Genomic DNA, 26,213 nt, shown 5'->3' on the forward strand with positions numbered 1-26,213 from the left:
TGTTTGGGTGTGTCTTAATTTTGTGATGCTTGGCATAATCTTATCAAAACCCTCTTAATGTAGGTTTTTGATGTTTGTTTTGTTTTGGGGTTTGTTTCCTTAATTTCCTACAAGTATTGGGGCAAAGGAAGCTGAATATAGGAGGGCATGATATTTTCTATATAATTTGATTAAGTGATTGATCAAAACCAATTCTCAAAATCAGAATGATTTTGAGTGAATGATGTGTAGCTCCCCAAACATTGTGCCCTGCCTTGTGCTTTACCAGTCCTTTGCCTGAAAGACGTAGGGCCAAAAGCAGATGTTTGATATTTAGAGGATTTATACTGGTATATGATTTAGTAACACTTGCTGAATGCATAAACACAGTCAATAGAGGATAGGGCAGTCTGTCATTAGTTTCCCTGATTATTAAAATGCACTCCCTTTAGTCTCCAGCAGAACAATATGTTTTAAATACAGCCTTCATTTAGGTAAATGTGGTACAGTAATACACATTCTGTGGATAATGCAAACATCAGGCCAAAATACATCATTGCACGGCTGAAAAATCAATTTAAAGGAGCTTGTGAATCATGTACTATTGCTGTAAAATCTTCTTTTCTGACTGAGAATTATACGTGGACTCAGAAAGGCAGGTTCTCATTAAAAATTGGGTTTATACCATTTTCAAAGCCACATGTTTGTTAAGGTTAACAAACAGTTTAATAAAATTTAGAAGAATAATTTAGACCCACATCTCTAATAGAAGTAGTTTTTTTTTAAAACAGGGAGTGAATCTCTAGCTAAAAAAATACATAAATGTACAAGAAACTCCTTTACAAAACTGTTTTTTCAGAAAAGGGTGGAAATACTTGTATAAATTAAAAAAGTTTTTCAGATTATTAACTCATGAACTTCCCTAAGTGTAATTGCCAGATGTGTGCTTTTCATGGGTAATGTGATTTTTCTTTAACCCAAACTGGGAAAATTACCAAAATGGCTCACTTGGCTATAAAAGAGGTAGCACTGTCTCACCAGTCTAACTCCAAAAACCTCTGTTCTATAAGTAATTTCTCTTCTTGTATTGGATACTGACTTCTGTAAGCTGCTTTATGTTTCAGCTCCCATTGCAATGAAAAGATTGGAGTGTTTTGAGCAAAATCAGCTTTTCTCAAAGACAGTGCTCCACAGGACAGCAAAGAAATAAGAATGAAGAAAGGTAAGAAAATATTCCCCCAAATGCTTTCTAAACACTGCTTTAAAACATGAGTTGAATGGAGTTTTCGAAAGCACTCTCTAAGAGTTTTGCAGCTGGCTTCCATAAAAGTAAAATATGTTCAGCTCCAAGTATTTATCAAAAATAACTAGGAAGGATTTACAGGACAGAAAGTATATTTTAGTGGGTCAACTACTTGTGTTAAAAAACCCCCAACTTTTGGCATAGGAGGTTTCTTCAGCAGAAGCAGCAGCAAAAAGAATCTGTACAATCTTTCAAAATCACTTTGGCTTTATCGATATGCTTCAGCCACACTCCTGTAAATAGAGATACTGTAGAGACATTCAGTCTATTTTTCTTTGCATAAACAAAGAACCTGAGAGAAGTGAAGGTAAGTTTTTGTGACATTTGGAAGAAAAGTTAGGGAAAGTTAAGATTCAGACTCAGTTTTGTTTCCTATATTTACAGAACAATGATATTCTAATCAATAATGATAAATGTTAAAGCTAAATTATAAATTTATAGTAATACTGTAGTAAAGTATAGTAGTAAAGTAACACAGCTTATTAAGCTGTATAATAATACTATTAGTATTATTTAAGTAAAACTGACAAAAATGGGTTTAGTTTCCCGTAAAATGACAGTTTCGCAATACCATTCAGCACTCAACTTTATGGGTGCAGCAAGTACATTACAAAAACCTCATTTTAGGAAAAACCCTTGATCACCTTTTACAATAAAGAATTGAAAAGAAAATCTCAGCATTAAAAAAAAATTATCTCTGAAGGAGGCTCAAGACTGAATGAAAAGAAACATTATTAAGTGAGCAAAAGTGGAAGTTTTCATACTTCAACCAAAGAGGCAATGAATGAAAGTATGTTGGTCAGATACTCAACCAAAATAACAAAAGGACGTTAGCAGTCTTTCAACTCTTAGTGAAGCAGAGAAAAAAACCCAGCACTTTACCCCCCAAAAATAATCACATATATACAGAGAACCTAACTTGCTTAAGGGGAAAATTAATTCTTCACCTGCATTAAATCAGGTGAAGAATTCTCTATGCAAATTAATGATTTATTCAGAGACAAGTACTAAAATGACTTCAAAGTATGCTCTTTCTATGGTGATGTAAAAATAGAGCAATGCCTGGAATAGTAGGATGACATTTCTTTTGCAGTTAGAAGAGGAAGAACTAATTTTTTCCATAATGTTATTTAATTACTAATAATTTTTATTTGTTACTTTAATTATATACTTAATATTATACTTCTTGACAGTTATATTTTGCCATTGGCATTTTAAGCAAAGAAGGGAATAATTTATGGGTCAGAATTTATGAAAAAAACCCTAGGCTTCTAGCATTATTTTGACACAGCAATAGTGAAAACACTAGAGTCTATGTTCCATAGTACTATAGCTGTATAAATGGCTCTAATAATCAGAAAGAAAAGTGTGGTATTACAAAATGCAGAAACATCCACAGACAGATAGAAGATCTCTGTGGGAGACATAACTGGGTTTTCTTTGAGTACTCCAAGGCGAGTTAAGCGTGGAGCTGGTTAAACTTTAAAATTTTTATTTTATATAAAACCTTCAAAATTGTAAAACAAATACTTTTCCAAAAACTAGAAGGATTCTAAACCTGAGAATGTGATAGCTTTAGTTAGGGCTGTCAGGCCTCTGCGTCCACAGCAAAGAAAATATTGAAAATTTTGTCCTTCCCTTGAGTTCTCAAGACTCATCAACATTGAGGAGAGGAGCAAGGCAGGCTGGGGTCTGGGCGTTCGCATAGCAGGGCAGTCCAGCTCCAGGGGCCCAGGAAAAATTCTCATCACATATTGGTTCTGAAGAAGCTGACTGGAATCCATAGCAGATTTCAGAGAAACCAAGATGTTTCAGAAAAGTGTTCATGTTTTGCCACATGAACACTTTCCAAAAAAAACCCCCCTTCATTAGAAAACTGAGTCAAAATACTGCATTACTGCGGAATCATTCCTCTGCTGGATACTTATGAAAATCCAGCCCAAATGTGGGTTAGAAAGCAATAAAATCAGGTTTGGTCAATTTTATCTCAGTTTTGACACATTCCTGTACTTTCATGTCCTAATGCTGTGCAGAGTAAGAACAGGTGATAGGAAGTGATAGTCTTTCGCTTAAAGAGCCAGTTCTTCATACTCTGTTGAACAGCACAATCAATGACACTACAGACTGCATACTCTAATGTTTCCTTAAAACCAAACATGCTCACAGGAAAAAATTTCTATAGCATCCTTCATATTCATCTCACACAGTAATGCATCTAAATAGAAAAACAATGTCCGAAAGCAATTAAAAGCTATAGCAGGTATTTTCCTCATCCCAAACGAAGAAACCCCCAGATGATACCTTCAACAGGTGCTGAATCTCATCTTTGAGACTCACGGTCATAAAATGACCAGAGCTTCTAAGAGCTCAGGATTAATAACTTGTGGATAAAGTAAACATTATAATGCTGCTGATGGTACTCTGTGCTCATATGAACTTGATTCTAGTATCAGTGATACCAGTAATCTCCCAATTTCAGTACAGTTACCCACATCCTTTCCTCACCCATACACCTCAGTTATGCAAGTTACCTACGTTCTGAGTGTAGTACCACCAATTTCTAAAAATACGACTCACACTCCAAGTAAGGAACTTGGTCAAGTACCCCCTTGAAATCAGCTCTTAAATTAATATATAAGTACTGGAGTGATTTCCAATGTGATCTCCAATGAAGAGAGAAATGAGAACAGTAGGTTTATTAAGTGAAGCAGATTGTCTGAGACAATCTTCTCTCACTGTATAAAATCAAGACCCTTTAAAACCCATATGCAAGCAATGATCACTGCATTTATGTAATTTATCTACTTTAATTGTCAGGAAGAAATAGGTGTTTGTTTTACATCTTAAAACTGATTTATTAACAGCAGAACACTTATGCCATCTTCTGAATATACGCATGTACATCCCTGTGTCTTTCTGTCAGTCTTCTCTCTTAACTTCGGAGCTCACTGGGCCAATTTAAATCAAACTTTGATGAAGAGAAGGAAATCTAAGTATTTTATGTATTTTTAAGGTGGTTGATAAGAAGAAATATGGCTCTTATCAGCTAGTAACAGGCTTTTAATATAACTGAATACACATCTTTTCTATGCTCAAAGCATAGAAAGTTTTTAAGCCTAGCAGTTTTTAAAAAGAACCATAATTTTGATCACATTACTCCCTTAAATTCTCTACTGATTCCCAGAGGATTTACTTTCAGGTCCCAATTCTCCCTTTGTAAGCTAAAACCATATTCTAACTATGTATGCATGGTAATTAGATGTATAACATCATGTAATTATCATTACAGCCAAGAATAACGCTGAAAGCTTATTTGTTGCCTTTTACCCTTTTGCATCTCCCAACAAAACCAAATGACTCAGCAACATACCATTATTGACTTTTAAAACATAACATGCTAACATTTTATAACCTGCTTTATCATTGCTATATTTAAAAAGAACTACTTCTCATTTACAGGACTGTTTGGTTTTCTATTATTTTAACAGGAGCCTCAAGAAATCTTTAAGTCTCAAGAAATCTTTAAGGGATAATTCTATCTTCTTTTCACAGACAACTCCTACAGATTTCAGATCTGTACACTGACTCCCAGAAAAAGTTTTTAAAACGTGAAGACAGAGAATTGGAGGAATCGTAAAGCAAGATACAATATCTTGGATATAATTTCAGATACTGGCAATAAAAATTACAAATATGAGTTTCATATTCAAATCTGTCACTGAGTTTTAACTTGTATTGAAGCTTCTAATTTTTAATTAAAAAACAACAACAAACCAAAAACCCATAGACAACCAACCAACCAAAACAAAAAAAATACCCTGCGTGAGCATGCCCACTGTTCCCAGAACATGATTAATATTAACTGGATGAAAGTGAAATACACTTTTTTTCCTCTGGCATATTGAAGGATATTATCTTTCAATAATTTACTTTGAGTAATGAAACCTAAAGCCAAAACTCAAAACCAGCAAAGAACTACCTCTCCACCCTGCTCATACACCCCAAACCCAAGAATTAATTGCTTTTCTCTTACTTCTACATACTAATTGTTCATATCTTTTAATGTGTAGAAACATTACTGAGTTATCTGTGCATTTTGCTAGGGAAACTGCTTTCCAGGACAGACCAGCAATCCTTTGTTCATTTCATATTACATGAATATTTGAGGTAGGGCATCTGAGAGTGCACAGATGTATAGACAGGGGTTTTCTGTTTAATTGTTTTCCCCACAGATCCACTTAATCCCCCTATTCCCCTAACCTTTAGATTCAAGAACAAGAGGACATAAACATACGGATACTGTTAAGTTTTACTTTATGGGACATCACAGCTGGCATCACAGCAAAGACAGCAACAGACTCATGCTTCTCCACATCCTGAAACTGAACATAATATGCCAGAGATATGCCAGATAGCTCACCAGCAAATACCTGATTCCCTTTTGGTGTGGACACCAAATATAAAAATAAAAACTTCTACTACTGATATTCAAAAAGTTAGCAGTTAATTTTCAGGTTTGCATAATGAACAAGGCATTTGAAATCCTGTGCTGAACCATGTAGGTTTCGTTCAAGATGACACAAAATGGTAAAAAATTTGACATTTTTTAAAACCTAAAATATACACCAAAAATATTAAGTAAAGTCAACACTGAAAGGTTAGGTTTCCTGCAGTCTTAAAGAATTCCCGAATAACATTATGATATTAATTTATTTCCATAAGTACATGCTATTTACACCCCAGAGATTCATACACTTCCCAAAGAGAAAATTGTGATTGTCCATCCTGATACCCTAAACAAATGAGGCTGCAGTACCTTGAGGTTTTGGGGTGCTTTCTCATGCCATATCTACATTCAACAAGAAAAACAGATGAGTTTGATTTGAAAACTGTTGCTGATGAATTTCTATCCTTGTCTTTGGCAATTTATTCCTGAAATTTAAGATCCAGCATTCACACCCAGACTGAATTTCTGAAAACACACCTCCCAGCCACTGAATAATGTTACATCTTCACTGTCAAGATCAACAGATTGCATCGTTAATAAAAATTTTGCAACACATTGGGGAGTAATCATTAACTTGCTCTTAGTCTTAAACCACATAGATTTTAACTTTTAGACATTTCAGGTCACAGGGTAGACCCACTCCAGAGATAACTTGGGGTTTCATCATGAATAAGACTGATATCTTTAAGATTTTCCTTTATTTGCATGAGAAATTGAACCAGGCGTAGTGTCCAAGCCTGTAGACTGCCAGATGGGAAAGGACTGTCTTCCATGAAGGTAACATATAGGGTGTCCCTATAGCACAAGATCTGGATTCTCTTTGTGTCTGTCCCAGAGCTCCAATGTGATGCTAGACAAATAAGTTGCAAAAAAGTTCAGTGAAACAGTAGTTTCCTGGGCACACAAAATTATTAGGTAGTTTTGACTAAATCTTTCGCTGTCTCAGTTCCACATATAAAATAGGGAGTAAAAACTCATTTGTTTTATGGGTTGTAAAATTAAAATAATACTTTTTAAGCACTTAGTCAAGGATTCACATGGGCACCTAAATTAAAAATCTGAGCCTTTTGTGGTCAGTGAAGCAAAGTGGGAGATAGGAACTAAATTAAAAGCTTGCCACTCTTCACTGGCTACACAGTAAAACATAAATTTTCCTGGGTGTAATATAAATGTATTCTAAAAAAATGAGAATATAATCAACAACTTAGTTCCAAAAGTTGCCTAGTGGCTCATTTGCATTAGAAAAAGAATAGAAAAACCTGTGTGAAATGGTTATAGAGACAGAATAAAAACTACTTTTCTACCAAGGAGTTGTAAAGTTTTATTCATTTATAGGCAAAAAATTACTTTTGCTGCACCTTCTGTATAATGGAAGAGAGACAGGAAGAATGTGTTTCCAGACTAACTAAACACAATTGCAGTCATTAATGAAATAACAACAGCAACAGCTCCCTGATCACTGGCTGCTGGGATACAGAGCTCAACAGTAACAGGAGGTCTCTTTGAGAAGACGGGTGACCACAGAGGAACCCAGTGTGGTCCTTGATTTCTTTTCCTCTCTAGTACTGATGTACTTGGCAATTTTCACACACTTTGATGCTTGTCAAATAGCTTTTAATTAATTTTCAGAAGTGTATTTATTCCTTTTACACCATTCTGCTCTCAAAGCTTCTTGCGTCTCTTCTACACAACTCCACTACTCTGCCAGGTTACTTATATGAAACTCTGCAGCCCAAGAAGTTGAGGCTGTTACTAGCCAATGCACCTCTGAGAGGCAGGTAAAAAATCAGCAATGTCATTCCACACCTCCTGCCCTTACTGCATCAGATTATAAGACTGAAACTCCCTGCAGGAAAAAGTACAAAGACAAAACCTATTTTAAATAATGTTTAGAATCTTCTATATTCAGTAGGGGCATAGCAACTAAATAAAGTAAGCTTTTAAGCTCTTCATTTGGTTATATTCTAATATAAACAATATTCTCTGACCATGATAGAAAACACTAATTTGTAATTTCAATTTACAACTGTAAATCAAAATTACCATCCTTGCTCTTTTCATATTCTTTCCTTTTGAGTGATGAGGGACTCATGATGGTAAATTTTTAAGATAAAATGTTCTCAGTTATGAGTGGGTTTCATTCCTATGTAAAATCACTAAAATGTCCAAAAACTACTTTTCAGATCATTGCAATTCTGCCTAGACTACTACCATGCCAAGAAACAACCCTTAACCAAAACACGTGCCATATCTGGTTTGTTACAAGAATACAATTGTAAATAAAGCTGTGAAGAATAAAGTCTGGCTATTGTGTATTAATTGCTTCAGATTTGAAGTTATTATTGTATATTGAGATAACAATAAACAAACTTTGAAGACAGAAATTTTAAAATCCGGTGTTTTTCCAGTATACTTCCTGTATCTGTTTAATGCTGAGATTATAGTTAATTGCAAATAGCATTTGTAGTTCTCCGTAACTCAAATGAGCTTCCCAATAATGGGAAATAAGACTGGATAACAATAAAATAATAAGCTTTCTTTAAACATGCCTTCAGCTGTCCTTAAGCCATATTAAAAGATTACAAAATGATAGAAACTTGAAAAGTACGCATCTAATATAATTGTGTATGTTTTTGTTTTGTTTTCGTATGCTTCCAAGTTGCCTTGTTTATGAAAGGAACAAAATAATTGTATAGTATTAAGTCAAGATTTAGCAGACAATGCCTAGGAAAAAAACAGGAAAATTATTACTGTTGCCATCTAACACTAATACATGTCTCAGTTTCTGGCTGTAGATGCAGTACTCTCTGAACATGTCAAGAGGGAAGAAAACAAAAATTATTTATCTAAAATACTCTGCACGCACTAAAATCAACTCCAATGGCTGATGGAGTTACCAGCAATAACGAGAATACAGGAAATCTCTAGCCATTTTCCTTTTCTTTTCTCCTGTGTGCCCTAGGCAGAGCCCAAACTCTGAAAATCACTACCTTAAGTCAAGAACTTCTTGACGGAGAATCACAGGTTTAGAACCTTTTGCTCTGTGGCCCAGGACCACAGACCAAATATAAATATGGGAAACATCAATGTGGATCTTTTCTAAAACTCAGTACAAGTCTAAAAGGACTCTAAACACAAAGAATCATAAGAAAAATCGCAAGCAAAACCAAAATTCCTATCTCAGGAAGAATATGTGGAGTAGGACTCTTCAGAATAATCCTTTCAAACTGATCAAAGCAATATTACTAAGAAATCGCCAAAAGCAGAATTACAATATGTGACAGTCTTCAAACATTTCTGCCGGTACTTTTACTTGCATCTAAAAGCTGCTTGCCTTTCTAGGGAAATAAGAACAGTTTTAACCACTTGGCCTTTTGAAATTATACCAAAAAGCTACAGGAATATTTTATAAAGGAATGTGCAAAGGCATATATGAATTGTTACAAGTTACCTCCTTCTTCAGGGATTTCTTTCAGTTCTTATTCTATTTTTTTTTTCTGCTAAAATAAAAATGACAGAAAGATTTTGGAAGGACTGCAGAATATTTGTGTCTCTGCTTAAGTCCGTTATGACAATGCAAAATGGCAATTCAGCTTTCATGCAGAAAGTGCCCAATAGCCTTATCAGAAGTTTTGAGTAAGAGGTAATCTTGACTGGAAACCCTGGGAATGTAGCAAATGGTTAAATGTCTTAATAAAGGAGACTAGTGAAGGTGTTATTTTTCTTCTAAAGTAAGTAATCAGATTTCATCCCATTACATCTTTTCCAGCCGTATTCTCTCAGGAGTTGTATTTTCTTCATTTGACAAGAGATAATATTCTTGTTTCATTCAGGTTTACATCAAATACTATTCTGAAAGTGACTGCATAGCCATCTTCTAGGTCAAATGCCCTCAAATGGCTGTTACCATCTGAAATAGGGGGACTTCCATGTATCACAAACCTTGTTTAATAATCAACAAAGGTGAATGTATTTTGAAAACAATAATTGGAAGAGGGAAGAACTTTAAAAATTTGATCACCTGTCAACTTATTATTTTCCTTACAATTCATAAAATGAATAGGAAAGTGATTTAATGGCCTAATTTGCTTGCAACAAAAACTTTATAAATTTAATTTTAAGCTATGTTATAAATCTTAGGGGACTGAACAGTTAGAGTCAATTGATGACTACTTTTGTGCAAGTAATTTTTTTTCCTCACACAGCATGGGCAATTTTATCTGAATCAGGTATTTCTGGTTTATTTATTTTTGGCAGCCAGGATGCACACTTCCCTGACCAAGAAGGCAGTGACATTTTGAGTTTAGTGTGACCTTATCACAACCTCTTGAGTCTATCACTGAGCAGAGCTGAGGATCTCTACAGCCACTGAATGAAAGGAAGAGTTGGAGGTCAATAGAACAGCACCTCTGCTGCTAATAGCCTCATGTGTTTTATTACTCATGTAGAAGCAGAAGGTAGACATTCTGACATGCAAAGATCTTTTTTACTGAGGCCCAGTATTCATCGTACTTGATTTACTTGCCTGTGACAAGGATTTGCAGCAGCACAGAAAAGGTGGAGTGCAGTTCTGTTCCTATGAAAAGGCCTAAATTGATCAGGAAAAGGCTGATAGATACACAGCGAATCTTCTTGCGTATTCTTTTTTCCAAAGCTACGTCACACAGACATTGCTGTTTTCCAATAACTGCAGGTGTTCTTACTATCATCGACTTTTGTAGTGAAGACGGCATGATCGCGTTGCTATTTATTAGTCTGGAAAAATCTGTTTCTCTACAACTAATGTGAGATAAACCAAAACTACTCTTTGTGGTGATTTTTAGGAATGAGGAGCATAAAGGCAAAGAAAGCAGGATCTCCCTATCTTTCACTTCCTCTGCCTTCTACACTAATTTAGTTACCATTAGACAGTATTTTGAAAACATGCTTGCAAGTGCTCAGAACACATTTGGAGTTCTTCAGAAGGAAGAGGCTACCATTATGTTACTCTGTTTCTCTATAGGATTGCAGAAGGCACCTGCAGGAAATGTCTTTACAGCTGTTCGATAAAACTCTGGAAATACTTGTAGTAGTACAAACACTGCAGCTAGAAATGACTGTTGGCAGTTGTGCTTTGTTGCTTACTTAATGTGTGAACTTAGACTAATAGCCCAATGTCTCTGAAACACATTCAGTCTGTAAAACAGAGATAATACTCTCAGAAGTGTTTGCTGAGAATTCTTTAGCTATTATTTATATGCTGATCCTTTAAAAACAAAAACAATCCATACACAGTTTTTACGTCCCTTCTCACTTAAAGGAAGAAATAAATCAAATGACAGAAACTCATTGACTTTTGTGGCCAGAAGGGAGCATTATGATAATCTAGTCTGGAGTTTAGTAGACAGAGAGTACTCACTACCATGCACTGATTCAAGTAATGAGTTCTCAGTCTGGGCTATAGCGCAACATTCATAAGGTTATTCAGTCTTAATTTCAAAACAGAAAGTGATGGAAAATGAAATCTATCACACCCCTATGGAAGCTCTTCCAATAGTTACTTCTATTTCAGTGTTTTTAAAATGCTTTATTTCTACTTCAGCGTTGTCTGGTTTGTTCCTCCAGTCACTGGATCTCATTAAAGTTTTTGTTCCTTATAAAAGAATGGTTTACTAACATGGATAATGTCTCCTTTGTCAAAATTTGGCAAAGGAGGATGAGACTGGCTATACTTCCATAACAGCAAAATAATCAGATAACTATGCAAAACTGGTAGCTTATCTGAATCAGCTTGCAAAATGACAACATGATCTGGCGTGCAAAATTTGTACAGGCTTACTTTTAAGGATACTAGTTGGTTGGGGCTTTTCTCCCCTCCCTCACTGATGGATGTGTAAAATCAAACTAAAATTACAGCACGGGTATTCATTCTTTTGCTGTGTCAGTCACAAACATCAGGGTTAACCCCTTCTTAGACAGGATCACCAAAAGGTTTCCAATTATCACTCACATTATGCATTATTATCTAGCTGGGATTGCTATATTGTACTGTAACAGAAAACTTTCACGGAGTCTCCATTGTGCTTCATATGAACTCAAGTATGACTTAAGTCAATGATACAAGCATCTTGATAACACAATAGCTCATACTTCCATTTAAAAATTGTCATCCCTCTTTTTGTAAAATAACATCAGTTCAGATGATCTCTATGCAATCCAAACTGATTGCTTAAAATAACTCTGGTACAAATGTTAAATAGCTGTTGCATCAATATATCATATGCCATGGTGAGTATCTAGGTTTTAGGAAGACTGTCACAAAAGTTCAATCCATCTTCTTTTCAAAAAGCCCATTGCATACTCATATATATACATACACAATACAATTGCTCAGCCTTGTTAGTCTAAACTTGCTTAAGGAAGAATAAAAGGAATATACATTAGACAGAATGGAGAGCAAAGCAAGGTAGAAAGAAACAGCAGTAATAGATCTATGTTTTCGGCATCTTTTCATATATTCTCTTGGGAAGGCAACTGAGTTTCATTGAAGGGAATGAATCAATGGTCCTTCATAAAATGAAAATCAATTAGAAAGTCATTACCTGAAAATTAGTACTCAAAAAACAAAATTCCATTTTAAAGCCAATTAGACTATATTTCAGAACTAAGTTGGATTGCACTTGCATTGATGTATGCAAAATGATGAGCACCCTCTATGTCTAAGAGATGTAGAGAGTGAAAAATAAAAGAACATGTTTATAGACACTATTGAATTTATTTTTTGCAAGCTATCTCAAGCAGCAGATGACTATGCTGGGCTTTATAACAGCCTTATATTGTATACCTCAAGTACTGATGTTCTTACTGGAATTACAGCGCTTAAGGAAGCCTTACTGTTGTTTGCCTTCATAAAAACACATTGCAAACCAACTGCTACTGTAAGAGCCAGAGAAAGGGTGCAGGCAGGTAAGTACCCCAATAGCCATAGAATCTTTCTCCCAATAGTTTGGTCATAGTCCTGGCATGATTTGTGGTTTCTGCCACACTGGAAGCGCAAATAGTGCTAAGTGTTGAGAAGGTGGAGTTAGACAGCATCTCACAGAAGAGCTAAAGTCTCCCCCTGGGCTGCAGCTGGACAGTCAGCCCTATTTATCTTCCTATCTACAGTGACTAAGCTATGCAGAAAAAGTGGCATATGCCTCCCTCACAGGTCTGGTCTGTGGTCCTGTCTGCGGTCTCACTGAGGTCCTGTGACCTCACAGGTCACAGGAGGCAGCAGAAATCACTCCCTGAAGGTGGGAGGCTGCAGCTTGCAATGCTAAAGCAGCATTCTGCTAAGTATGCCTCGCCACAACATATCATTGCAAGGGAGGAGGCGCTCCCCCTACATCTACCATTAGAGATTTAATCGTGAACACAGAAGAAACAAGACACAGAAGAATTAATTCACTACAGAACATTAAGTACATCCTAATCACATACTGAACATCATACACACACTTAAGTAGAATTAGGTTAAATTGCTAAAATATAAGTGCCATCTTGAAGTGAGATGCTTTTCTGAGTTGGGGTCAAGGGGTTCCACTTCAAGAACTTAACTGAGGTGCTAAATTTAAGGGCCTGGTGACAGACTTGCTAGAATAACCAAGACATCCCCATGAACCCAGGCAACATAATGAGCAGGAGGTCTGAGATGAGCCAAAAGCTGGTGGCCAGGCAGCATACCTGATGCCTCTCAACTGGTGCTGAGTACCCAAATTCAGGAAATGGAATTGCACTCTACATGCCTGGTTGTGTATGAGACCAATCCTGCCCTAGGGCTATCTAGTTATCTTTTAGCACTATAAACTTAGTTCAGAGAATAAGTTTAGATAAAGGTCTACCCAAGTCATCTGGTAACAGTTACTTGTACATTAGGAACCAGGTATTCTAGGCTATAGGAACCTATAGAGTAGAAGGTTCATATACAAAATCATATACATATCTTCAGTTATACTGATTTAATATTTTTTGTGTTTGGGTTCAGTGATGGCAGATGACTAAAGCTTTGGAACAAAAATATGAAAATCCTATCAGATGACATTCATGCTGGGGCCCATTTTGTCTGAGCTGGCAAATTGATCACCACATTTAAACTTAATAATTGAGTCAAATAATGTGGCTCAAAACACACTCCATATGTGATTTCAAAATCTAGCACAGGGACCATAATTTTAAAGTGTTAACCTGGAACTATGGAGTGGTACCACAGACAGGCAAAAGGAAAAAATACATGTCAGAAATGAACATGATTAATGGCATGAAATTAAAAAAAAAAAAAAGACGACTGTTGCTCAAGTACTATGTTTATGAAATCCGGAACCACCACATACGATGCTCTTATTGCCTCTCATTTAATTCATAGATAACAAAACCTATTTTTAAAACATGGTGCATGTATTACTTTTTCATACAGGATAAAAGATGGTTATTAAATCAATATATAACTACCTAAGTTAGGTGTCAGTGTAAGATAGCATATAAATGGCCAGTATTAAAGAATATATATGAAAAGTTTCTGAATGCTCATTTATATTTTACAACTGTAGCTCTGGTTCTTTGGCTCTACTTCCAAATAACCCCAGAGTATCTCAGCAGAATACCTAGACATCTAAGTCACTGCCTGTGTTTAGGAAGGTGGTTTGCTCACTTGTGAGAGGTGCTCCTACGAGGAAAGACTTTAGAAATTTTCTCAACATGAATACTGAGTACCTTATCTTTTGCTCCAACAGGTCAATCAGTAAGTCAGCTCTGCTTTCTTTCACATCATCTGTAAATGAGAATGCCGAGGGCTGACTTCTCACGTATTTGTTGTGTTAAGGGAAAAAGAAGTAAAGCAGTAAATGATGAGAATATATAAGAAGTTGGCTCTAATCACAGATATACAATGCTGTTTTCCTGAAAGTAGCATTAAACCCTTAGGGCTATGCTGTAAAATTGCTTTGTGGAGCTGTAACTATGCACTTGCCTTTGACAGAGACATCTTGACATAATGTTTGAAATATCTGAGTGAGTGACATGACCCATTCTAGGCCCAAGTGAGATGCTGCATTTCTATTCAGGGGAAAGTTCATCAATTCAGACATCTACAAGTTATACACTATTTCTATCTCTACCTAAATCCTGAATTTAAAATAAACATGTCATCTCAGACTCTAAGGGTACTGATGCATTTTAGATGATCTTAAAAGTAAATGAAGGAAGTTTTGTAGAAAAAGTCAAACACTAAGTACTATAATGAAAGTATTGAGCTCTCGAGCACTAAAAAACAGGTAAAAGAACAAAGTGGGGAAGGGAAGAGGAAAGAACAGTAAAAAAAATTCTAATTTAAAATTATATAGCCAGGTAATAGGTCCACGTTTCTGCCAACTTCTGCTTGCAAAGGCCTGGAAACAGGACAAATCAGGAAATTAGTGGATGCACTGGGTAGTTGCTGGGTCTGATTAAGTCTCCAGTTTATTACAAGTTTATTCCATGTTTCAAAGACAGCAGACAAATTCAATACTGCTTGGTCAGTAGGATAGCACACTCTTGGGATGCACAATAGTGATTCCTATCCATGATGCTTTGCATGCACTGCCTAGAATTTTATTAAGTTTGCATAGTGAAGAAATAGTGTTGGAAAAATTTTGTCTACTAAAATTACTAGATGGGCTTGAGGTTTTGGTTGGTGTTTTTTTTGTTGTTTAAGAAAAAATTGTGCTTTTTTGTGTTTTTTTGAAGGAATTTTCAAGTAGTTTCCTAAATAGAAATAGCCCCAACCTTCATGAAAGTTCTTGTTAGTGAAAATCTGAACAATCCTATACTCCTTGCTTATGGCTCAATAAAGGCCAAATTATCCTCTCCTTAAGCAGCAGGGCTGATCATACTTTATTGGAGCAAAGAAGAGTTTAGGTACAGAGGAAGTGTCACGGTCTACATGCACAATGTGGTGTTCTCTATTTTTTGCATAGATCCTCCCAACGTACAACCTCTTATTCACTTACAGTCTGAATGAAGGGGATGATCAGCAAATAAAGGTCAAGTAGAAAGAGAGTGATTACCTATGGAATGGGCAAAAAATATTAAAGCGAAAGATCCTTTCACTACACCACAGAAATTAATAGACAACATAAAATGAGGAGGAGAGGTAAAGGCGTTAGAAAATGCATTTTCACGTCTTGTTCTTCCTTACAGTAACAAAACTGGACGTAGAGTTCAAACCCAAAAAAGCTAATAGGAAAGAATGGTTCAGAATGGAAATGACTGTGTCAGAAACAAGTCCTGAAGACACAATGTCAGCCATTCTAAGAAGACAAGATAATGTTTATCCAAACAGACTGAAGAAAATTATGCATGAAATGGTAAGTTCTTTTGCCAGGGTTTATGAATCTATCAAATTTGGACAATAGGGAGTGGGGAACAAAGTTATCGGGAAAGACAAGGACTTGCAAACAACCTTCATATTTACCAAGTTTAAGAAAGGCAAAATAACTATCCAGAAAAGCACAGATTTTTAGCATAAACTTACGCAACACTATATATATTTTGAAGCAAAGAACAAAGACATATGAATCTCTGGGAAACAATAAAATCCATCAAGGGCAGAGTTAAGCTAAACCATTTGATATTTCTTCTGAAAGACAGTTTTTTGTGTTTGTTTCATTTGGGTTTTGTTTTTTTTTATAACAGAGGTGGAATATAGGCAGATTTCAATGTACTGTTTGGAGTACTTATGGGAGATTAGTAATTGAGATGGAGAAGATGGCAAATAGTGTAAAATTTTGAAAGGAGCCAAGTAGACAGTGACAACGGAACTAGGAGAAAATAGTTTATTGGTTGAGTTTCTCAAGAATCATTCCTGGGTTTTTTAAGGCGTATCCTAATGAACACATAGATTACATGAATTTTGAAGTCTCTAACAACATAAAGGAAAAATTATCAGACTTGAGAAACAATGTGGTAAAACTTAAGAGACAACTAAGTAATGCAAAGTGAAAGGACCTCACCTAGGAACCAAATGAAAATTTCTTCTATTATCTGGGGCAAAAGTGGGTAATAATTGAGCTGCATGGACTGCATTGTCAGATACAGAAATAAAGTGAGTAATAAATCTTTCTTCAAACATGTCAGAAGAGCACAGCCTGCCAGACACTTTGTAAGACCAGCAGATAAATAGATATAAACAGAGTACAAAAAGAAAGCCACGGCAGAGAAGTTAAATGTTCAAAGAAGCATTCTGTGATGAAACTGGGCTGATCTCCCTGCTGCATCTCTTCTTTCTACAGGATTTTGTCAAGGGTTTGGTTTGAAGCAGTCTTGAAACAAATACACAAAGTGAAACATAACAAATCACGAAGGTCAGACAATATTCACCCATGGGTTTTGAGGCAACTGAAAGATGAAATAGATGAATCATTAACAATGGTGAGTAAATTCTCACATAAAACTGCCTTGTTGCCTAACCATAGTAGGGTGGCAATTTTTAAAAATCCTCCTCCAGAAAGCCAGGGAATTACAGACCAGTAAGCTCATCAGCTGTGTCAGGCAGTGTCTTATAAACTAGAATGAAGAATAGAATTACTCCAGACACCTGAGTATTATGATCTGCCTGAGAAGAGCCAATTTGGCTGTTACAAAAAAATCCTTTATTACAAACCCACTGAAGTTCATTGAAATAGCAAATATGCATATGGATAAAGGTGATCTGAATAATGTAATCAATTAAGAATTCCAAAAGGCTATTGAAATATCCATCACCAAAGTCTTTATGGTGACCAGTTATAGCATAAGAAAGAAGGTCCTTATATGGTATAATAACTGGTTAAAATGAAGCAGTGGAAAATGTTGAGTTCTATCAGTGGAAATTTCCACTGGAGTTGTGCTGATACCTATAGTGTTCAGCATACACATATACTATATAGGAAAGAGAGTAAGCAGAGAGATAAGAAAGTTTGCTAATGGTACTAAATTATTTAGAATAAGTAGCCAAGGATGAGAGAGTGGTGTGAAAAACTGCAGCAGAATATGCCTTCTGAGCCTGAATGACTGAAATTAAGTGTAGATAAATGTAAACTGCCACATGGGGAAAAGACTATCCTAATTTCACATAAAAATGATGAGCTCTGAGCTAACCATTACTATTCAGAAGGCAGACCTTAGGATTATAGTGGGTAGTTTCATGAAACAGTCAGCTCAATGCCCAGGACCAGCTGAAAAGTAAATTAAATGCTAGCACAGGAGTACAGAAAATACAGTTATGCCACTATAAATCATGGTTCATCTAGGGTTTGAACACAATGTGAAGTTCTAGTCCCCTCATCTCAAAAAAAAAAAATATAAAAGATGTAAGTAATGAAATTTGTATGTGAGGAACAACTGAATATCTGTGAGTCTTCAATCTGGAAAATAAACTACTTTATTGGAATATGAAGGTGGCCTACAAAATCACAAGGGATGTGGAGGAAGTATAAGAGGGACCAATTTTCCACACTCTCTTCCTGGGTAAAGACATACTGGGCATCAGGTGAAGATAGGTTCAAAACAGTCAAAAAGACATGAAACTCAGCAAAGGGGCAGCGATCAATAAAACTTGTTAACATAAAAGTTGTGGGTACTAAAGACCAGTGTTATATTAAGAATGGAAGTTGAGAAAGCACGTCGGAAAGAATACACTGAGTGTTACCGAATACACAATACCACATGTGACTCAAGTCGTCTTTGAGCTGAAACTAATTAGATGGTAGAAGCATTGTACATATTTCCTCCATTTTTATTTTTCCCAAGGTATCTCCTTATGAACAATGTGAGAGACACAATAGATGGATCTTTCATCTGATTAATTATGGTCATGCTTAAATTGTTCTTGTTCTGTTCTATGCAGTACAGGCACATGTTATTGAGTCCCTGCCATATTACAATGGCAAAGGCAAAACTGATCTTGATATATTTCAACTTGATAAGTTTCAAGGTTTTTTTTTCCCTCTGGCAGAAATAAGTATTAATGCCAGTGTATGAAGCACTGGAAAACTTCCCTCTTCATCATATGGACAGTTCATCTTTATAGCCCTAAAACAAGAAAATAGTATATAGAAAAAATGCTCAGATCAAGCAGGGAAACAGAAAGTATGTCTTACCAGAGAAGCACAGATGTGCAAAGAAAAAAGAAAAAACCTTATGACTACTGTTTATAAAAATATAAAATAAAGTAAATGCTGGTGAGACAAAAGGAAAAATCTGGTAAAAGTTGCAATGGATATAAAATATCCAGCACTAAAATTAGGATAGAAGTTGGGAAAAGGTTTTTTACCAGCAGCAGGGGTGCAATTCTGACATAAGCTTCAAATAGAGTTAGCAAGGCTAAGAAATCTAACTCAGAGAGGCAGAGCCTTCGTTTGTGTAAGGACTCGTACAATGCAGCTGCCAGCAACAGCATACAACTGGATATTAACACCTAAGAGGTGTCTAGCAGATCCCCTTCTTATGCTCATCTGATTTTTTTAAACAAAAAAAATAATTTTAACATATTCTATAATCCACTTTGGAGAGATTTAATAAGTTTTATGATTGGATTGCATCAGAATGCTTCAACAAACTATGAAATGTATTTCTGTCAGACTGCTAGCTGTAGCTTCGATCATAGTTACAGAAAATGAAGCAGAAGTTGTCAAATACCAGGTTGCTTGATGTTTAATTCATGTGCAAACACCTACTCCAGCAGTTTTACACATTTGATGCACTAGAAACTGTTTCCCAGAAGTGGTGTCTGTTCACAAATTGAGAAAACCAGTGTGAACTTGGCGCCTGAAAAGTAGTTTGCTTTCCTAGGCTAAAAAATTCTGATATTCTAGAAGCCAAAACGATATATTTTTCTTGTAATTAATATGAAGCAATTGAAGGAAGTATTTACAATTCTTGTCTAAACCCAAGAAAAATATATTATCTTAAAAATAATTGTAACTACAACACAGTTTTCTGAGGAGCACTTCACCTATGGTCCATCTGTGAGCCAGTCCAAGCCATCAAAACAGAGTAGATTTCCCACTTTCCTTCCTAAGAATTCCCCACATTCAAAATATCCATATACGTGTCAATGACAGATTATTATTATTATTATTAGGAGTAATCGTCATCCTTTTTCCTCACTGAGATTTGCCTATGGACAGGGTCTTGTTCACAACAAATTCACTTGCCAGTTTGGACCAAACATGAACAATGACATTGCCCTAAGCAGACAGTGGGAAATCTAAGAGAAATAATAATCTGGATGAATGTTTTCGCTATTATTTATTTTAAAATGCCTAGAGATAAAAGGGCCACACTAGGTGGACTTCCCTTGCTCTAAAAAAATCCTAAACTGTGCAGAAAGCATCATGAGATAAAGCAGAAGGGTGCATAAATAAGAAAAGGCAAAACTTTGCAAAGAACAAAAAATTTAATAGGGGAAACCAGAAAGAGGATTCAAAGTGCAAATCTAGGGTTTCTTCATCAACATGTATGGAAGGTAGTCTTAGTAGTCGTATCACAGCTGAATTAGAGTGAACTCTGTGTGTGTCAAAGAGGTCAGATGAGTGAAGGAGATTTCTGTAATCAAAATGGAAAATCATGTGTGTGTATACATATACATGCACATACACAAAATGCGTATGTATACTGATCACTAGGGTGAAGGATCAGTCTAGATGTACTCTGTTCCCAGAGGATCATTCTCTTCTTTTCATACCCCTGACACCAGAACATGAAGCTGAGTGGGACCTTTACAAGTGAAGAGATTAATGAAAACTCTTGAGAAATGAGGAGAGTGCTATTATTCAGAAGTGAAGAGAGGCTGCTGCTGAAGGTAAAGCATATGGCTGAAGGGAAAGGAAGGTAAAAAGGAGCTGAGAGAATTATTAACAATGAGGCTGTGGTCACTGGGATGATATCTGCAGGTAAGGAGGAAGAAAAAGCCACCAACAGTGGGCAGGAAAGCTGTCAAGCACGGACAAATACAGGGGATGAGAAAATTGCTGTGATACCACTGGGCGTAAGTAGGTATGAGCAAAAGGTAATTCCTTAATGAACATGAATGCAAACTGCATTGACATGGGTAATAAGTATTAACATTTTCAATTAAAGGAGAGACCAACAGGAAAGGCATTTCTATTGTTGTGTTGGAATGCAATTCTGAAGTTGGGATTTGGAAGTCTTTCATACACACGTTATTTTAAATTTTTATATGCCTTACAATATGAAGGAACGTTGTAGCAGAATTTTACATTCCTATCCTCTTAATTTTCATATTCTTTTTCTATTCAAAATTTTGCTTTCTTTCACAGAAACACTTTTTTAAAAGGTAAAGATATTCCTAAATGCAATTGCTGCTCTATGTGCAGCTGACATTTTCTTGAGAGTGACAGGTTTTTCTATACAAATCTAGAAGAGTAGCTAGCACTTGATTTTTCAGTTTCCCAGGTGTATTTCCCATTGCAGACTACACTATGCATTACAAGGTACTTCAATATGTGACTGGGCAACAGTCAGCAGTTTTACAAGGGAAAAGAAACCCCTTTTCGCCTTAGCTATTTAAGCTTTTTTCAAGGAGAGCTTTAACACTTGAACAAGTTTCTAAACTGCTCCAGGCACTATGATATGAAGTAATTTTAACATGTTTCAGTACATTAGGTTTAAGGAAAAATACTTACTTCTTTGCTCTAACATTGTCCAAGTCTCTTTGCTAAAATAAACCATTGTACATAAGGAAGATTTGGTACTTCTGTAACAGGAAGCCATATTTCCTGCTAACATCCATAACCCTCTGTATGGCGTGCAGTCACACTGGTTGTATGTCCATATACATGTACTAAAATATAATTTTAAAAATGCCAGAAAAGTCTGGTATTTAGAAAAAAGAAGTATTAAAATAATGGGGAACTCCTAGGTATCTTTTTTTTTTAAGAACAGATATTTTATGGTTGCCTGAATAATGAATTGGAAGCTTGACAAAAAGGAAGTATAAACAGTGTTTCAGTCCTTGACAGCAGATTCTGACTTTTACTTCTTTAAACTCCATGGCATTTTCTATAACTTTAAAAGTGAAGTTATGTTTCTCCATTTTTACTCAACCATACCAAGTGCAGAAGCAAAAAGTTTAATCATCTTTGATTAAGAGTTCTATGTCATAGGCAACGTGTGTGTTTTGTTACACATATTTCAAACTTATGTTTTTATGGTTACTAATATGGAGGGACCCTGTTTGTAGGATGAATAGTTTGCTCAGATGATAGTTTCCTTTATGTTTTCTTCTTTCTTCATATATGCATAACAGGCAATGGACCAGCAACCCCAAGTAATATCAGTCCGTTTCTATTTTAGATTCAGGAAGAATTCAGACAAAGGCAAAGACATCCTGAAATGCTCTGTAAAATTTGCCTTCACTAATTGGAAAGAGTAATTTTTAAAAATTGAACAGTCTCTTGATTTGGCTAGTTTGGCGTTTCATTTTCCAACTGAGTCTTCTGAAATAGTTACTGGGGAGGATGGATTTTTTAAGAAAAATCTTGACTATGAGGAACTGAACTACCACAACGACCTTTTGCTTATTGTCAATCAGTTAAGCAAGCAGCTTCATATGTTATAGTTATATTTAATTATTAATCTACTAAATAGTCCTACCCAACTGTAGACATTTTTAGAAGGATGGATTATGCTTTGCTCTGTTCCACTCTTTTATATATCAAAAATGTATTTTGTGAAAGTCATCAAACAAATATATGCCCAGCAACTGTTCTTCAATCATGAGATCTGATAGCTCCTTTATTGATACACTATTACCTTTGACTAATGAAAAAGGGACGCTGTAACCATTTTATTAAACTGCTTAAAACTCACTCTTGTGTAATGTACTGTACATCAGAATTTAGAATTACATTCTTGGGTATTAAAATTTCAAGTTCCATTTTTATTCATTTTTACTAGAGCAACAAAAAAGAGCAAGAATCCATCCTGGTCTCGAGGATTAATAACACAAAATCAAATAATCAAATCTAATTCTTATTACTTTATAATCTTTTCATCTTCTCCATTTTTAAACATATATTTATATATATATTTTTTTAATATATATGTGATTTAGCAGCAGTCCTTAATAACTTAGAAAAGCACACCTGAAAGTTGCACTCTGAACTTAGAAAAAAAATTATTTCCACATTGATTTTAAAGATTAAAAAAAAATACCAAACATCAAAACCTAATACATTTCTGTATAGTATTCTGTATGCCATAACAAGTGATAGCATTTCATTTTAAGTGTTCAAGGCTTGGCAAGCAAAAGATATTAAAAGGTCACAGGCTGTCTAATATTGCAAACTACTGCTCGGTCTACTTTAAACTGATTTACTTTCTTGTGACTATCGTCTGCTAGTTTGTTTTCTATTCTTTGCTCTTTTCTCAGTCACGTTTTATAGATTGAAGCTATGTATCCAATGTTAACATATTATTGAAAAGTGAACAGTTTAACTAGGAGATAGTGTTTGATTTCATACTATTCCAGAGTTCTCAGGCTGAGGGGCAAAAAAGTTCATCTTTAGCTCTTTGTGCCATCTGATCATTTTGAACAGCCATTATAAGAACAGCCATATCTACTCCCCCCAGACGCCTGTTTAATACCCTCATAAAAAATGTATACAAAGATAATTTTATATGTGCATGTACTATTTCAACTTTCATGATCCCAGCATGCCTCATGAACTATTTGTATTCCATCTGGCATATACAAATACCATTTATCTTTCCTAAAACAAGAACCAAATGCAGGGACAACAGCTAAATGCAACCACCACAAAAGCTGCAGCAGAACTTGAAGTAGAAGTTGAACTACACAGAATATCAATGAGTTCATCAACTTTTGGTTTGTTGCCCTCCTCTAGTGGACAGAACTGGTGGATTTCAGATAGTGATCTACATTGCATTTATGAGCAACGTGGTTCACATGAGCAATGCCATAAAATTCAGAAGTGTTTTGGAGGGTGGACATCTTTTAAGATACATGATGGAAGCATCCAGCCTCACAGGATTGGGACTGGGAATAGCGGTTATGCAAAATTTGTTCCTCCATCAGCAGGATGTTACAGAATATTTCATAGATTCCTTAAGTAGTCCAAATTAGAAAGATATTTAGCTTAGAGAACAACAAAACTTTATGTGTTTGTTTGAGCCTACTTATCTTAGGATATTTGACAAATATCTGTCCCAGGTGAGACAGCCTCAACTGAACTAGGCATGCTCTGTTATTGTCCAGCAATGGTACAAAATAAGCTAATACAGCATTCTGCCATCTTCAGGGCATTCTGTCACAGCTGAGGAATATCTCAGGGCATGAAAGAACCTGTCCCATAATGATTACTAATGAACTTTTATAGGAGGGTTGAAATTTAGAGGCAGTGTTTTAATCTTTAAAACCCAGCCAAATAGCAGCAGTATTTGCAGGGCTTTATACTATTCTCCTGAAGTGTTTTCACATGATTTTTGTTCCCTCATCAAATCCATTAACCACTACATCTTCTTTGTACTTTCAAGTACAAACATGGAAATATGCTACATTATTATTTAAGGGTTTCGGGTTTTTCCCTGACACTGTCACCTTTTTCTCAGGTTTTGTTTTTTCAGTAGGAAAAAAGAAGAAAATTCTTCAACATTTACACTTTCTAAGTAGTTCGCTTGAAACACCTGACATCACATTCATTCTTGACCAGCCTAACAGTTTTCTCTAAAGAACTATCCTCCTGGTAGTGAAGGTCCATTACTTTGTTATATTAACAATTCTCTTTCTGCTACTTTCCCTTTATTTGCAACCTTTCTTTGGTCAGAACTTTGCCTTGGTATTTCTGGTGTTTCATGAGTTCGTATTTCAAATTCATATCTACTACTGAATGTTGTAACTTTTAGACAGCGGAACACTTTCCTTTACCAAGATCTCTAAAATCACTTCGCTGCATTTGATATCCTTTTCCTTCTGACTCTTCTGTAATTTATATGTAGTGTGCATTAATGGTTTCCAGCAACACTGCAGTGTCATACAAGATTATTCTTGGTTTACTTGCTTGCACAGTGATGTCTATTGCAATAAGTTAATTACACTGATTCAGTCAAGAGTAGATCTTGGGGAATGAAATTACTCTCCAGTAGTTTTTCCATGAATCTAGGAAAGGGAAAATTGGGTATAGAAGCAAAACACAGTAAGCGCTGCATGGTGCATCTTCCATGTCCTAGCTAAGAATGTACATCTCTCAAAGTATTTTGTGTTTCTGAATATGGACCTTTAGTTCCCTGACACTTTTATTTCTCGTTACATGCTGTAACTGTTTCTGTTTTTACTTGCAGGAAAAAAATTTAAAAAGCATATTTCTAAGCCATTTGGATGTAGTTGAAAGCTTATTTCTAGGAAATTATGACTATACAAAAACAGATGTGTGTGTATATATATACTTGCACATAAAAATAGATACATATACATATATACATTAAAAAGCCAAATGGATTTATTCTACTGGCATGTAAATGTGTTAGTACTTTATAGGAAGACAACTAAACCAGAGAAGACTGTTTTGTCCTTTACTTTTTAAGAGGATAGTTTATAGACTCTGGGCATACTTGCACTCCAGCATTTTTAACTATTTTTCTATCATTGCTTTTACAGCATAAAATGGCTGTGGAATTCAGCCTCCTTCATTCTACAAAATAATGATGAGTGTGCCTTTTCTCTGGCGCTACATTTCAGCCACATATTTACTTTCTGCATCCATTTAAAGGAAAGGCACGACCTAGACACTGTAGTATGAATCCTAATTGCTTTGCATACAGGTTCTTATTACAGATGTGATTTTTTAAGTGTTACTTCACCTTCTATGTCTGAACATGCTGGAAAGGGTTTCTCTAGGGCTCAGTGGTCAATGCAAGGAAAATGGCGTTTGACTTACTATGACCCACTGACCAAGAGAAAATCATGGTCATTGCCAATAGTTTAATTTTGCTTTGAAAATACCTTATTTTAAAAGATTTAAAAACAATCAAAATACCTTCCCACTCTACCTTTTTAAAAAAAGTTTCATCATTCAATAAAAGTTAATTTTTTAAGATAAATTTGTTTCATTTCAAAGAAACTCCCCCATCTTTCTTACATTTTTCCCTTTTCATACATTATTTTAAACATAAATAAAAATGCATTGTGAAACTACTGAAATGTTAAGTGTATTAGTTAAGTTCTAGACATATGAGGTATGATCTGGAAGCCAAAATAATAATTGTAATCATACTAACAACATTCCAATTCATAAAAAGATAACACTGTCACTTGCCAAAAGAAACCTCTATTCCCCCCCGATTCGCTATCGCCTCTAATAAGAAATTTTGGTTTTAAGAAGTAACAGAACAATAATTTAATAAATTTAT

The 26,213-nt window shown here is 35.4% G+C and overlaps 1 protein-coding gene across 1 annotated transcript in view; it reads right to left on the reverse strand.

Moving 5' to 3' along the window:
* The window catches only part of CNTNAP2 (contactin associated protein 2), a 1,195,621-nt gene that overhangs the window by 666,692 nt on the left and 502,716 nt on the right, over window positions 1-26,213 (reverse strand). The window lies entirely within an intron of this gene.

Source organism: Phalacrocorax carbo, chromosome 2 (genome assembly GCF_963921805.1).
Source record: "Phalacrocorax carbo chromosome 2, bPhaCar2.1, whole genome shotgun sequence".
NCBI classification, from domain to species: Eukaryota; Metazoa; Chordata; class Aves; order Suliformes; family Phalacrocoracidae; genus Phalacrocorax; species Phalacrocorax carbo.